The sequence below is a fragment of the Coregonus lavaretus genome (genome assembly GCF_964263955.1).
Source record: "Coregonus lavaretus genome assembly, chromosome: 15".
Classification (NCBI taxonomy): domain Eukaryota; kingdom Metazoa; phylum Chordata; class Actinopteri; order Salmoniformes; family Salmonidae; genus Coregonus; species Coregonus lavaretus.
The window spans coordinates 29,224,907-29,239,877 of NC_140002.1; the positions used below are offsets into that span (position 1 = coordinate 29,224,907).

A 14,971-nucleotide genomic window follows, 5' to 3' on the forward strand; every position below is an offset into this window, starting at 1 on the left:
AGGTGGGGTTTCAAATGTCTCCGGAAGGTGGTGAGTGACTCCGCTGTCCTGGCGTCGTGAGGGAGCTTGTTCCACCATTGGGGTGCCAGAGCAGCGAACAGTTTTGACTGGGCTGAGCGGGAACTATGCTTCCGCAGAGGAAGGGGAGCCAGCAGGCCAGAGGTGGATGAACGCAATGCCCTCGTTTGGGTGTAGGGACTGATCAGAGCCTGAAGGTACGGAGGTGCCGTTCCCCTCACAGCTCCATAGGCAAGCACCATGGTCTTGTAACGGATGCGAGCTTCAACTGGAAGCCAGTGGAGTGTGCGGAGGAGGGGGGTGACGTGAGAGAACTTGGGAAGGTTGAACACCAGACGGGCTGCGGCATTCTGGATGAGTTGTAGGGGTTTAATGGCACAGGCAGGGAGCCCAGCCAACAGCGAGTTGCAGTAATCCAGACGGGAGATGACAAGTGCCTGGATTAGGACCTGTGCCGCTTCCTGTGTAAGGCAGGGTCGTACTCTCCGAATGTTGTAGAGCATGAACCTGCAGGATCGGGTCACCGCCTTGATGTTAGCGGAGAACGACAGGGTTTTGTCCAGGGTCACGCCAAGGCTCTTCGCACTCTGGGAGGAGGACACAACGGAGTTGTCAACTGTGATGGCGAGATCATGGAACGGGCAGTCCTTCCCCGGGAGGAAGAGCAGCTCCGTCTTGCCAGGGTTCAGCTTGAGGTGGTGATCCGTCATCCATACTGATATGTCTGCCAGACATGCAGAGATGCGATTCGCCACCTGGTTATCAGAAGGGGGAAAGGAGAAGATTAGTTGTGTATCGTCAGCGTAGCAATGATAGGAGAGGCCATGTGAGGATATGACAGAGCCAAGTGACTTGGTGTATAGGGAGAAAAGGAGAGGGCCTAGAACTGAGCCCTGGGGGACACCAGTGGTGAGAGCACATGGTGCGGAGACAGCTTCTCGCCACGCCACTTGGTAGGAGCGACCGGTCAGGTAGGACGCAATCCAGGAGTGAGCCGCGCCGGAGATGCCCAGCTCGGAGAGGGTGGAGAGGAGGATCTGATGGTTCACAGTATCAAAGGCAGCAGACAGGTCTAGAAGGACAAGAGCAGAGGAGAGAGAGTTAGCTTTAGCAGTGCGGAGAGCCTCCGTGACACAGAGAAGAACAGTCTCAGTTGAATGACCAGTCCTGAAACCTGACTGGTTTGGATCAAGAAGGTCATTCTGAGAGAGATAGCAAGAGAGTTGGCTAAAGACGGCACGCTCAATAGTTTTGGAAAGAAAAGAAAGAAGGGATACTGGTCTGTAGTTGTTGACATCAGTGGGATCGAGTGTTGGTTTTTTGAGAAGGGGTGCAACTCTCGCTCTCTTGAAGACGGAAGGGACATAGCCAGCGGTCAAGGATGAGTTGATCAGCGAGGTGAGGTAGGGGAGAAGGTCACCGGAGATGGTCTGGAGAAGAGAGGAGGGGATGGGGTCAAGCGGGCAGGTTGTTGGGCGGCCTGCAGTCACAAGTCGCAAGATTTTATCTGGAGAGAGAGGGGAGAAAGAAGTCAAAGCATAGGGTAGGGCAGTGTGAGCAGGACCAGCAGTGTCATTAGACTTAATAAACGAGGATCGGATGTCGTCAACCTTCTTTTCAAAGTGGTTGACGAAGTCATCCACAGAGAGGGAGGAGGGGGGGGGGGGGGTGGGGGGGAGGATTCAGCAGTGAGGAGAATGTGGCAAAGAGCTTCCTAGGGTTAGAGGCAGATGCTTGGAATTTAGAGTGGTAGAAAGTGGCCTTAGCAGCAGAAACAGATGAAGAAAATGTAGAGAGGAGGGAGTGAAAAGATGCCAGGTCGGCAGGGAGTTTAGTTTTCTTCCATTTCCGCTCAGCTGCCCGGAGCTCTGTTCTGTGAGCTCGCAATGAGTCATCAAGCCACGGAGCTGGAGGGGAGGACCGAGCCGGCCGGGAGGATAGGGGACACAGGGAGTCAAAGGATGCAGAAAGGGAGGAGAGGAGGGTTGAGGAGGCAGAATCAGGAGATTGGAGGGAGAAGGATTGAGCAGAGGGAAGAGATGATAGGATGGAAGAGGAGAGAGTAGTGGGAGAGAGAGAGCCAAGGTTGCGGCGGCGCGTTACCATCTGTGTAGGGGCAGAGTGAGTAGTGTTGGAGGAGAGCGAGAGAGAAAAGGATACAAAGTAGTGGTCGGAGACATGGAGGGGAGTTGCAGTGAGATTAGTAGAAGAGCAACATCTAGTAAAGATGAAGTCAAGCGTATTGGCTGCCTTGTGAGTAGGGGGGGACGGTGAGAGGGTGAGGTCAAAAGAGGAGAGGAGTGGAAAGAAGGAGGCAGAGAGAAATGAGTCAAATGTAGACGTAGGGAGGTTGAAATCCCCCAAAACTGTGAGGGGTGAGCCATCCTCAGGAAAGGAACTTATCAAGGCGTCAAGCTCATTGATGAACTCTCCAAGGGAACCTGGAGGGCGATAGATGACAAGGATATTAAGCTTAAATGGGCTAGTGACTGTGACAGCGTGGAACTCAAATGAGGAGATAGACAGATGGGTTAGGGGAAAAATTGAGAATGACCACTTGGGAGAGATGAGGATTCCTGTGCCACCACCCCTCTGACCAGATGCTCTCGGGGTATGCGAGAACCCATGGTCAGACGAGGAGAGAGCAGTAGGAGTAGCAGTGTTTTCAGTGGTAATCCATGTTTCCGTCAGCGCCAGGAAGTCGAGGGACTGGAGGGTAGCATAGGCTGGGATGAAGTCAGCCTTGTTGGCAGCAGAACGGCAGTTCCAGAGGCTGCCTGAGACCTGGAACTCCAGGTGTGTGGTGCGTGCAGTGACCACCAGGTTAGAGAGGCAGCAGCCACGCGGTGTGAGGCGTTTGTGTAGCCTGTGCGGAGAGGAGAGAACAGGGATAGGCAGAGGCATAGTTGACAGGCTGTAGCAGATGGCTACAATAATGCAGAGGAGATCGGAATGAAATGAACTAAACATCTGGGAAAGGAGAGAGCAGGGCCTCCCTCACCAAAACATATAACTCTCCCAACTTCCACCTCAGAAACTATAATTGTTTCACTGAACCACCCGTATAAAACTCTCCCAACTTCCACTTTAGAAATTAGAATTGTTGTAAACTACAGCTGTTCAATGTTTCAAGGAATAGACTCAACTTACTTTATTCAGCTAGCTAACTATGACGCCATAGCTAACTAGCATGCTAGCATCCAATAACACACAGTTTAGCACCAATACTTGGTTACAACAAACTACCAATAGTGTGTTAACACACTAAACAGATAATTCGTGTCCGTGTCTATGTTTAGAGCATCCGTGTCCGTGTCTATGTTTAGAGCAAATCCAATACAACACATTACGGAGTACCACTCTCCATATTTCCAAGCATAGTGGTGGCTGCATCACGTTATGGGTATGCTTGTCATCGTTAAGGACTGGGGAGTTTTTTAGGATGAAAAATAAATGGAATGGTGCTAAGCACAGGCAAAATCCTAGAGGAAAACCTGGTTCAGTCTGCTTTCCACCAGACACTGAGAGAAGAATGCACCTTTAAGCAGGATCATAACCTAAAACACAAGGCCACATCTACACTGGAGTTTCTTACCAAGAAGAGAGTGAACGTTCCTGAGTGGCCAAGTTACCATTTTGACTTAAATCTACTTGAAAATCTATGGCAAGACTTGAAAAGGTTGTCTAGCAATAGTCAACAACCAATTTGACAGAGCTTGAAGAATTTTGAAAATAATAATGTGCAAATATTGCATAATCCAGGTGTGGAAAGCTCTTAGACACTTACCCAGAAAGACTCACAGCTGTAATTACTGTAAATGGTGCTTCTACAAAGTATTGGGTGTGAATACTTATGTAAATTGTGGTCCTCTGTAGCTCAGCTGGTAGAGCACGGCGATTGTAACGCCAAGGTAGTGGGTTCGATCCCCGGGACCACCCATACACAAAAAAAATGTATGCACGCATGACTGTAAGTCGCTTTGGATAAAAGCGTCTGCTAAATGGCATATTATTATTAAATGAGATATCATTTTCAATACATTTTCATAAATTTCTAAAAACATGTTTTCACTTTGTCATTATGGGTGTAGATTCAGGCTGTAACACAACAAAATGTGGAATAACTCAAGGGGTATGAATACTTTCTGAAGGCACTGTATTGACGTCTATGTTTGGGCCAAATATAAGCTGGTCCGGACCTGAAGTCTGTGGACATTGAAATCATGCCGGTCCAGACTTGACAAAATCTGAACCAAACATAGACATATACAGCATTCACACCCATTTACTTTTTCCACAAATTGTTGTGTTACAAATTGGGATTAAAATTGATTTAATTGTGTTTTTTTATTAATGAAAATTAAACAATATATCTTCATTAGATAATTATTCAACCCCCTGAGTCAATAAATGTAAGAATCACCTTTGGTAGCGATTACAGCTGTGAGTCTTTTTGGGTAAATCTCTAAGTGCTTTGTACACTTGAATTGTACAATATTTACCCATTATGATTTTTTAAACTCTTTAAGCTCTGTCAAGTTGGTTGTTGATCATTGCTAGACAGCCATTTTCAAGCTGATTTAAGTCAAAACTAACTAGCCCACTCAGGAACATTCAACGTCATCATGGTAAGCAACTCCAGTGTATATTTGGCCTTGAGTTTTAGCGTAGGTTATTGTCCTGCTGAAAGTTGAATTTGTCTCCCAGTGTCTGTTGGAAAGCAGACTGAACTAGGTTTTCCTCTAGGATTTTGCCTGTGCTTAACTCTATTCCGTTTCTTTTTATATAAAAAATAAAAGTCCTTGCTGATGACGAGCATATCCATTAGATGATGCAGCCACCACCATGCTTGAAAATATGAAACGTGGTACTCAGTGATGTGATGTGTTGTGTTGGATTTGCCCCAAACATAATGCTTTGTATTCAGGACAAAAAGTTAATTTATTTGCCACATTATTCTGTACAGACTTATTTTCACTTTGACAATTGTGGAGTAACTACCATGTTGTTATCCATCCTCAGTTCTCCTATCACAGCCATTCAACTCTAACTGTTTTAAAGTCACCATTGGCCTCATGGTGAAATCCCTGAGTGGTTTCCTTCCTCTCCAGCAACTGAGTTATGAAGGCCTGTATCGTTGTGACATCCAAAGTGTAATTAATAATTTCACCATGCTCAAAGGGATATTCAGTGTCTGTTTCTTTTTTTTACCCATCTACCAATAGGTGCCCTTCTTTGCGAGGCATTGGAAAACCTCCCTGTTCTTTGTGGTTGAATCTGTGTTTGAAATTCACTGCTCGACTGAGGGACCTTACAGATGATTGTATGTGTGGGGTACAAAGTTAAGGTGGTCATTCGAAAATCATGTTATACACTATTATTGCACACAGAGTGAGTCCATGCAACTTATTATATGACTTGTTAAGCACATTTTTACTCCTGAACTTATTTAGGCTTGCAATAACAAAAGGGTTGAATACTTATTGACTCAAGACATTTCACTTTTTCATTTGTAATTAATTTGTACAAAATATTGAAAAACATTAACTCTGCTTTGACATTATGGGTATTGTGTGTAGGCCAGTGGCAAAAAAAAACTCAATTTAATCCATTTTAAATTCAGGCTGTAACACAATTTTTTGGGGAAAAAGTCAAGTTGTGTGAATACTTTCTGAAGGCACTGTACTTACGTAACCACAGATCTATGAATTTAGCAGCTCATTCAGTGGATTGAAAATCTGGCTAGAATATCACTTATATGTCGATACGCCTATGCTTTTCAGCTGTTTTCCAATGATGAACCTCTTCCGACTGGAACTTGAGCTAGAGCTAGACAGGAGCAAGGGGAAAACCGCTGGTAGGCTTGGCGAAACAAAATGAACTGGCAACAGACAGAGAACACAGGTATAAATGCACTGGGGATAATGGGGAAGATGGGCGACACCTGGAGGGGGGTGGAGAAAATCACAAAGACTGACATTAATTGATCAAAATGTAATTAGAGCATTCAGCTAAGGGCTTTTGTGCTCAGAGTAAATTAAGGGGAATGGAAGAATACTGTTTACATTTAATTCAATCGCTCTGTAAGGACAGACGCTTGGAGACGAGAAGCATGTACAGTGAACATTTAATGAAAAAACAGACAGGAACAAACCACCGACAGCGTCTGGACAACGGAAACAAAACAACATTAATGCAGACACAGGGATCAAACTGAGGAACAGACAGATATAGGGAAGGTAATTAAGCAGTGATAAAGTCCAGGTGAGTCCAATGAAGCGCTGATGCGCGTAACGAAGGTGACAGGTGTGCATAATGATGAACAGCCTGGCGGCCTCGAGCGCCAGGGATGGGGAGCGGGAGCAGGCGTGACAATGTATAAATATACAAGAGTGGGGCTGTGGGCAGGGTGAATTGATAGATTAGCGTTAATGGCAAAGAGGAGAACATTTGTCATAGTCGCCCTTAGGCCTCAGCAAATAACTCTGCTGCTTTGACAGATGTGCATAAGATTGAATTTGCTGACCCTTGTTAACATTGTCCCTGGTTGACCAAGATTGCATTACAATTGGGGCATTTCAATAGGGACAAACACTTTTTATTCACCTTTACACATTAAAAAGTATATTACAATCGAAGAGACATAATCTTAGACTGGAACATATTATTTACCACTTTGTGAATCTCTTTGGACTGCAGCCCATATATAATTGGGTTAAGACAAGCAGGAACCAGGGGAAATATAATGGACGCCACTTTCCTGTGGTTTGACCACTGTGGGTACTGATGAAGAAAGACAATGATGAAACCTGTCATCAGCATAATGAGGTATGCAGCCAGGTGTGTGAAACAGGTGTGCAGGGCTTTCCTGTTTAGCGACTTGCTCTTACTCCTCACACAAACAATGGTGATCCTAATGTATGTCAGAGCCACACTCACAATGGAAGCGATAAGAAAGAGCGCAGTGAAAAAATAGTCCGTATATGTAATTTATAAACACATTCTCACAGGAGAGCTTGAATAACGAGGCGTTGTCACAGAAAGGGTTGAAAACGTTTGACCGGCAGCGTGATAAGCGGACAGAGAGACCTATAAGGACCGTCACAAAGAGAAAGGCCACCCCCAGCCAAACACACTCAGTTTTACCAGCATTTTGTTGTTCATGATGGTGGCGTATCGCAAAGGGTTGCAGATGGCCATATACCTGTCAAACGCCATGATCATTATTATTGTATGTCCGGTCGTACTAAACATGTGACCGCAGAACGCTTGTATGGCACACTCAACTAAGGTAATATATCTTTCTGCACTTACTTTGAAAATGTCACTCAGCACTCGAGGTATGAAGGTGGTGATACTGAAAGCATCGTTAAAATACATGTTGCAAAGGAGGATTTACATGGGTTGATGCAGGCTCCTCTTCATGGAGATCACCACTGCGAGGCCGATGTTGGCCACCATTGAGAAGATGTAGATAACGAGGAGGATGATGAAGACAGGGTAGGTGGACTGGTGGGTGACCTTTAACCCCTCCAGGAGGAGAAAATGCTTGTTGTATGTACAGTATGGTTCTCCATCTGAGGGGCGGAGAGACCTGAAAGAGAGAAGATAATTAATAGAAAACACATAAGATACAGTTCCAATCAATCAAAAAAGAAATGATATTATAATCAAATCCCGACACTGCCGCCAATTTAATTTAAAACAGGAATGACTTAGTCAAACTGAAGAAAAATAAATGGCTAATGAAAAATCTCTCCTTTAATTTAGTATATTACACCTGCTACATAAACAAATAGGCTTTATTCCAACATCTCATACCATTGACAGAGAGAGAGTGAGAAGTTATTCAGTAGGTTCCTCTGTGTCCAGTTCACCCTGTCTGAAACACCGGCACTCAACTGAGGCCAGAAAAATAATACCACCAACTTTAATTATGTAAGGGGTGGTATCTCTAACACTGGGGTAAATACCTTTTGGTTCTGTCACAGCACTCTGTGGGAAAACCGTTGCAAAGCAACAGGCTCTAAGTTTGTCTCATCTCTCAGGTACAGTAGCTCACCTACAGTCTATAACCCTAACCTGCCAGGGTTCAACATTAACGCGCTGGCCCAGTGCCAGTATATACAGGCAAATATATAAAAAAGACATAAAAGATCCACCACCATATTTTACAGTAGGTATGAGGTTCTTTGCATATGCATCCGATTTCTTATGCCAAACCCACCACTGGTATGCGTGGCCAAAGAGCTCAATTTTCATGTCATCTGACCATAGCAGCGGTTCCAATCCAAGTGCCATTGCCGTTAATCAAACTCCAGGCGGTAATATGGTCAGATGACATGAAAATAGATATCTTTGGCCACGTACACCAGTGGTGGGTTTGCCGTTGAAAAACAGAAGCATATGCAGAAAAATATCTCAGACCTACGGTAAAACATCGCTGGTGGATCTTTGATGTTTTGGGTCTATTTTGATTCCACTCGTCATGTGGCCCTTGATAAGGTCAATGGCATCATTAACTTTTACCAAGTACCAGGACATTTTAGTCAAAAACCTGCTTGACTCTGCCAGGAGGCTGACACTTAGCCACAAGTGGATATTCCAGCGAGACCCTAACCCTAAGCACTAATCAAAATCCACAAATAAATAGTTATTTGACCACAAAATCAACATTTTGCAATGTACACTACCAGTCAAAAGTTTGGACACTCCTACTCATTCAAGGGTTTTTATTTATTTATTTTACTAGTTTTTACATTGTAGAATAATAGTGAAGACATCAAAACTATGAAATAACACATATGGAATCATGTAGTAACCAAAAAAGTGTTAAACAAATCAAAATATATTTTATATTTGAGATTCTTCAAATAGCCACCCTTTGCCTTGATGACAGCTTTACACACTCTTGACTTTCTCTCAACCAGCTTCATGAGGTAATAATCTGGAATAAATTTCAATTAACAGGTGTGCCTTCTTAAAAGTTAATTTGTGGAATGTATTTCCTTCTTAATGCGTTTGAGCAAATCAGTTGTGTTGTGACAAGGTAGGGGGGTATACAGAAGATAGCTCTATTTGGTAAAATACCAAGTCCATATTACGGCAAGAACAGCTCAAATAAGCAAAGAGAAACAACAGTCCATCAATACTTTAAGACATGAAGGTCAGTCAATACTGAAAATTTCAAGAACTTTGAACGTTTCTTCAAAAGCAGTCGCAAAACCATCAAGCGCTATGATGAAACAGGCTCTCATGAGGACCGCCACAGGAATGGAAGACCCAGAGTTACCTCTGCTGCAGAGGATAAGTTCATTAGAGTTACCAGCCTCAGAAATTGCAGGCCAAATAAATGTCTGCCTTCACGTTCTTCGTACACGGAATGTATGACAGAGTAAAATCAAACCGGGTGAAGAATAGGGCCCACCTGGCCTGGCAAGGATTCAGCCTCCTCGCTGCCCGGATGTACTCCAGGTTACGGTGGTCCGTCCAGACTAGGAAAGGGAGTTTCGCCCCCTCGAGCCAGTGCTTCCACACTGCACACTGTCAAAGCTTGGACAACAGCCAACAGCTCCTGATCACCAACGTCGTAGTTCTGCTCCACAGGGCTGAGCTTCTTAGAGAAGAAGGCACAGGGGCGGAGCTTGGGTGGCGTGCCTGAGCGTTGGGACAGGACAGCGCCTATCGCTACCTCGGACGCATCCACCTCCACTACGAACGGTAGTGATGGATCGGGGTGGGCCAGTACCGGACTTGAGGTGAACAGACCCGCAGTCTCCTGAAGGCCAGGTCAGCCTCAGCAGAACAGCGGAGCCGGGACGGCCCACCCTTCAACAGGGATGTAATGGGAGCTGCAAACTTGCCAAAGCCCCGGATAAACCTCCGATAGTAGTTGGCAAAGCCAAGGAAGCGCTGCACCTCCTTAACTGTGGTTGGAGTCGGCCAATTACTCATGGCTGAAATGCGATCGCCCTCCATCTCCACACCTGAGGTGGTAATGCGGTATCCGAGGAAGGAGACGGACTGCTGGAAAAACAGACACTTCTCTGCCTTGGTGTAAAGGTCATTTTCCAACAGTCGGGCCAGCACTTTGCGAACCAGGGACACATGCTCGGCGCGAGTAGCGATGTAGACCACCACACCGCGACCAAGCATGTCCCGAAACACCTCGTTCACAAAGGACTGGAAGATGGATGGAGCATTCATCAAACCGTAGGGCATCACCAGGTATTCATAATGCCCCGTGGTTGTGCTGAATGCTGTCTTCCACTCATCCCCCTCCCGAACACGCACCAGGTTGTATGCACTCCTGAGATCTAGCTTAGTGAAGAAGCACGCCCCATGCATTGACTCAATCACTGGAGGAATGAGGGGGAGAGGATAACTAAATCTAATCGTCTCCTTGTTCAGTGATCGATAATCAATGCACGGGCGCAGACCGCAGTCTTTCTTCTTTACAAAGAAGAAACTCGAGGAGGCGGGTGAAGTGGAGGGACGTATATACCCCTGGCCCAGGGACTCGGAGACGTATGTTTCCATAGCCTTCGTTTCAGCCTGCGACAGGGGGTACACATGACTCCTGGGAGGTACAGCGTCTACCCGAAGGTTTATCGTGCAATCCCCCGCCCGATGAGGTGGTAATTTAGTCGCACACGTCTTTAAAAACGTGTGCGCCAAATCGAGGTATTCGGGGGGAATGCGCACTGTGGAGGTACCGTCTGGACTTTCCACCGTGATTGCACAATGGAAACATCTAGACACCTACCCTGACATTCTCGCGACCACCCGTGAGAGCCCTCTGCGGCCATGAGAAGGTGGGGTTGTGGAGTGCTAGCCAAGGGATACCTAATACCACAGGGAAAGCAGGAGACTCAATAATCAAAGAAATAACCTGCTCATAATGTGTCTCCTGGGTGATCATGGTGACTGGTATAGTGACTTCCGTAATAAACCCGGACCCTAATGGTCGACTATCGAGTGCTCTGATGGGGAGTGGAAGGGATAGGGGAACCAATTAAATGCCTCGACGGCGTGCGAGTGCCCTGTCCATAAAGTTACCAGCTGCGCCTGAATCGACTAGCGCCTTACACTGGGGAAGTGTGGGTGTTCGATACCTGAGGTGATGCATGAGTGCCCTGCCTGCCGCCTCCAGGCCCAAAAGAACGTTGACCACGACGTGTGGTGTACTGTCCCTTCGTGCTACCAGAGTGGCACTGTCGCTGTCCTCCTCCGCTCTTTCGGCCGGCGGCTCCACCCAGCTCCATCGGCTCGGGATCCAAGTCGTCCGGGTTGGCAACGGGAAGACCCCTACCAGGACGTCATCTGGCTGCCGGCAGGTTGTCCAAACGAATGACCATGTCCACCAGTTTATTGAAGGACAATATGGTGTCCCGGCAGGCTAGTTCCCGTCGGACGTCCTCCCGCAGATGGCACCGGAAATGGTCCATCAGGGCCTGCTCATTCCACCCGGACCCCGCTGCCAGCGTCCGAAACTCCAACTCGAAGTCCTGCGCAGTCCTCGTCCCCTGCCTCAGGTGGACCAGCCGCTCGCCCGCCTCTCGACCCTCGGGCTGGTGATCGAAGACCGCCCAAAAGAGGCGAGCGAACTCCCCGTAGTCCTCCAACGCGGCTCCTCCCTCGTTCCACACCGCGTTGGCCCACTCCAGGGCTTTCCCACAGAGGCAGGAAACGAGGACAGACAACTTCTCCCGCTCCGATGGCGTCGACCTGATGCTGGAAAAGTACAGCTCCATTTGGAGGAGGAATCCCTGGCACAGCGCCGCCGTCCCATCAAACGCCCGTGGTCGGGATATCTGGATCCCTCCGGGTGCTGGGGTGTAGGTGGCTGGATCCGGTTGGCCAGCTGGTCTAGACAGATCGGGTACTCTCCTCTCCAGGCGTTGGACGACCTGAAGAACCCGATCCATCGCTTCCCCCAAGCTGGCCAGCATCGTGGAATGCTCTTGGACCCATGCCACGACTCCAGGCATGCGCTCTTCTCCCGCTGACTCCATAACGTGTGGGTGATTCTGTGATGAGTATGATGGGAAGGAGTCAGGCGCAGGAGGGTAATCACCGAATACAGAGTTTATTCCTTCGTAGATTGCGCTCAACTAGCGATCAACGAAACAGGCACAGGGGAAACTTTCATTCCTTTCAAAATGTAACAAGTACTTTTGGGTGTCTGGGAAAATGTATGGAGTAAAAAGTACATTATTTTCTTTAGGAATGTAATGAAGTAAAAGTTGGCAAAAATATAAATACTAAAGTACAGATACCCCAAAAAAACGACTTTCAAGTATTTTTACTTAAATACTTTACACCACTGGTGCAGGGTGCATAGTCCGTGGGTGAGAAGATCATTGTGGACCAGGTGGCCGGTTGGTGGGGGCCATGGTGTGAAGGAAGAAGCTGTTCAGGTGGCGGGAGGTTTTGGTAGTGATTCACATAAACTGTTTGCCAGAGGCGAGTCTTTGGAAGAGGGGGTGTCCGGGATGGAAGGGGGCGGCAATGATCTTTCCTGCACGCTTCCTTGCCTTGAAGTCATGCAGGACCTCGATGGAGGGTAGGTGGCAGCCGATGACCCTCTCAGCAGACCGGACAATCTGTTGCAGTTTGCCCTTGGACCAGGCAGACGCATTCCTGAAGCACACAGTGATTGAGGAGGTGAGGATGGACTCGATGTTTGTAGTGTAGAATGGAATCAGAATTGTCCATGAGAGTTTTAATTTCTTCAGCTGATGCAAGTACATCCGCTGGTGTACCTTCTTGGTGATGGCTGTGATGTTGTCCTCCCACTTGAGGTTGTGGGAGATGATGGTCCCCAGGAATTAAAATGTCTCACAACTATGCTTACAGCTGAGCCATTGATTTCAAGAGGGAGAGGTCGTGAGGGACGCTTCCTGAAGTCAATCACCAACTCCACGGTTTTGAGAGTGTTCAGCTCCAGGTTATTGTGACTGCACCAGGCCACAGGTAACAACATAATGCATAATGCCTGAAGCAGAAACTGACTGGTACCCAGGCTGAAGGAATGGGGAGTGGAAGTTCACTGCATATCAATGACCACTATCTCAGCCATAATCATAACATCAAGGATATTTATGAGGATTTAAAAAAATGCTAATTACACCTGAGACCAGTTTGCGTATAACAGTAAAATCGTCCTCTAACAGAGCTTTAGGGTTACACACATACACTTACTACCTTATAAATACATGAAACTCATCTAAAATAAAAGTAAAAAGATATACATTTTACTTTACTTCATTTAGCATATATAAACTCTTATCCAGAGTGGCTTATAATAATTACATTAAACTAAGGATAGTGAAACAACATAGCACCATGAGAACAAATAAAACCTTCAAATAGAAGTTTGAAAATCAGAAAAACACTGAAAATCTGTCATCAGCACCTTGCTTTTTTCCTGGTCCCTCAGTTCTCAATATGTAGATCAGGGGTGTCAAACTCATTTTAGCTCAGGGGCCACATGGAGGAAAATCTATTCCCAAGTGGGCCGGACCGGAAAAATCATGGTATATATAACTTAAAAACAACAACTTCAGATTGTTTTCTTTGTTTTAATACGATCAACATACAACATAAAGCTGGAGCCTGAGGACAGTGTGTCCAAAATAGTACAAGCACAACATCACTATTAATCATAAAACACGTCAAGTTTATTTGAAAATTCTAAAGAAAAAGAACACACAAACACACAATGCCTCAGTGATTAACAGAACTGTTTCACAGATCACAGAACTATATCAGGGTGTCATTTCTCAGGCAGAAATGTAGATAAAAATAATGAAATCCTGTTCCCCAAACAAGTGCAAGAACCACAGAGTCAAGAATAGGTTAAATATACAAATAAAATAAAAACAATAAAAAACAATAGCACATCAACATAAAAACATATAAACATAAAGCTGGAGCCTGAGGACAGTGTCCAAAAGCACAACATCACTATTAATCATAAAACACCTCAAGTTATTTGAAAGTTCTGAGGACAAAGAACACACAAACACACAATGCCTCAGTGATTCACAGAAGTATATCACAGATCACAGAACTATATCAGGGTGTCATTTCTCAGGCAGAAATGTAGATAAAAATAATGAAATCCTGTTCCCCAAACAAGTGCAAGAACCACAGAGTCAAGAATAGGTTAAATATACAAATAAAATAAAATCAATTAAAAACAATAGCATATCAACATAAAAACATATAAACATAAATCTGAAAGCGTTGCTCAAACTCCCGTAACAGTCCCGTTATTTTATCTTTGAACCGCTTCATGTCTGCCACATGTTGGGTCGCACACACATTTTTCAGACAGGGGAAGTGAGCTGCATCACCACCGGCAAGTTGCGTCTCCCACAATGACAGCTTCAACTTGAAAGAACGTATGCTGTCATAATACTGCGTGACAACTTTGTTGCGCCCTTGCAGCTGTTTGTTCAAGTTATTCAGGTGCTCTGTAACATCCACCATAAATGCAAGGTCCGGCATCCATTCTGCGGAATGAAATTCTAACACTGGTTTGCCCTTTTCTTCCATGAACTGTTCAATTTCTTCTCGTAAATCAAAGAAACGCCTCAGCACAGCACCTCGGCTTAACCATCTTACCTCAGTGTGGTATGGCAGGCCATAGATGTGGTCTTTCTCTCTGAGAAGGCTGTCAAGCTGACGGTGATTCAGGCTTCTGGATCGGATGAAATTAACAGTTTGGATGACCACCTTCATGACGTTATCCATCTTTAATGACTTGCAACACAAAGCCTCCTGGTGCAAAATACAGTGAAAAGTCAAAAAATCACGTCCTCCATTTGCAGATTGCACTTTCTCTCTGAACTTTGTCACAATGCCTGCTTTTTTCCCGATCATTGAGGGCGCACCATCTGTAGCCAGGCTGACAGCGCGGGACCAGTCAACTCCGACCCTGTCCAGC

The 14,971-nt window shown here is 45.9% G+C and overlaps 1 pseudogene across 1 annotated transcript; it reads right to left on the reverse strand.

Moving 5' to 3' along the window:
* Positions 1–6,645: 6,645 nt before the first annotated feature.
* On the reverse strand, positions 6,646–7,242 carry LOC311143098 (olfactory receptor 52N5-like; annotated as a pseudogene). Its single transcript has one exon. The product of its transcript is annotated as an olfactory receptor 52N5-like (transcript).
* Positions 7,243–14,971: the final 7,729 nt, after the last annotated feature.